Genomic DNA, 1,258 nt, shown 5'->3' with positions numbered 1-1,258 from the left:
TTCTTGTGCCAAGTCTTTTTTTTTTTTTCCCCTTTTTTGTCTTTTTTCGTGACCGGCAACGGATCGCAACCCTCAGTGTCGCGCCCATACTGGAACAGGACCGGCAACGGGACCGCAACCCTCGGTGTTGCTCCCGCGCCTCGCTCAGCCAGTGAGCGGCCGGTCTGTATGTGGGATCCGAACCCTCGGCAGGAGCGCCGCGGCGCTCCCAAGCGGCACACTGTATCAGTGCGCCACCGGGCCGGCCCCTTTGTGCCAAGTCTTCAAGGATGAGTAGGAACTGGCCAGCTCTGAAGAAGATTAAGGTACAATGACTACAGTAATACAAAGGCACGGCAAAGCACTCACACCCACTCCCTGTTTAGCTCAGCAAAATCAATCAAGTCAAATTTTAAAATTCCAAAGAAACATCAACACTCAAGGAGTGTCTTAGTTGTTGCCCCGGCTCTTCAAAACAACTGAAAATCAACACAAGAAAAAACCCAGCTCTGAAGGGTCTTTACCTCACCACAAAGTTCATGCCCTAAAGCCCATGCTTATGATTCTTGAGAGCCACTAAGGCTTTGTTCGCTCAGAGCCAATTATCTTTTGTTTTTGGAACCAAATCCCATGTGACTGGTTTTATGATTCCTCAGCCTTGCTGGTTTAGCAGCAGCAAATTAGAAGGATGGACAGTGCAGAGATGGCAGTAAGAAGGGGTAACCAAGGCAGAAAGACTTGAAAGGATGATTCAAGCAACTCAAAAAGCAATAGCTTCTTTCAAGACATCATTGTGTCACATAGCACAATAGCTTGCTCAAATCAACAGGCATCTAATAAGCTCCAGCTATGTTCTAGGCCCTCTCTTAGGCTTGGCAGAGGATATAAAAACATGTAAAATCTAGTACTGCCCAGTTCAGTTTGGTAGGGACAAAAGGTGTATAAATTGGGACAGGAAGAATGTCAGGATCTCTGTTCAACTGTGTAGGTAATGAAGGGCAGGTAGGATGGCCTGAAGGCAGGGAAGTCGTTTGCCACTACAGTCAAACAGACAGTGGTTAAGACCATGGACCATGGAACCAGGCTGTCTGCATTCAAATAAGCAAGATACTTACGTTCTTTGTGCCTCCGTTTCTTCCTCTATATAATGGGGATAACAGGAGTACTTTTCAAGGGAACACTGAGAATCAAGTGGGTCGATATACGTAGTAGTGCTGGATACTATTAGCTGTTATTACCTCTCACCCAGTGCTTGTTCAGACCCTAGCAGTTAGAAAAT

This window comes from Galeopterus variegatus, unplaced genomic scaffold, assembly GCF_000696425.1.
Source record: "Galeopterus variegatus unplaced genomic scaffold, G_variegatus-3.0.2 Scaffold16443, whole genome shotgun sequence".
Taxonomy (NCBI): Eukaryota; Metazoa; Chordata; class Mammalia; order Dermoptera; family Cynocephalidae; genus Galeopterus; species Galeopterus variegatus.
The sequence above is the reverse complement of the archived record's forward strand: the minus strand, read 5'-3'. Positions refer to the sequence as shown.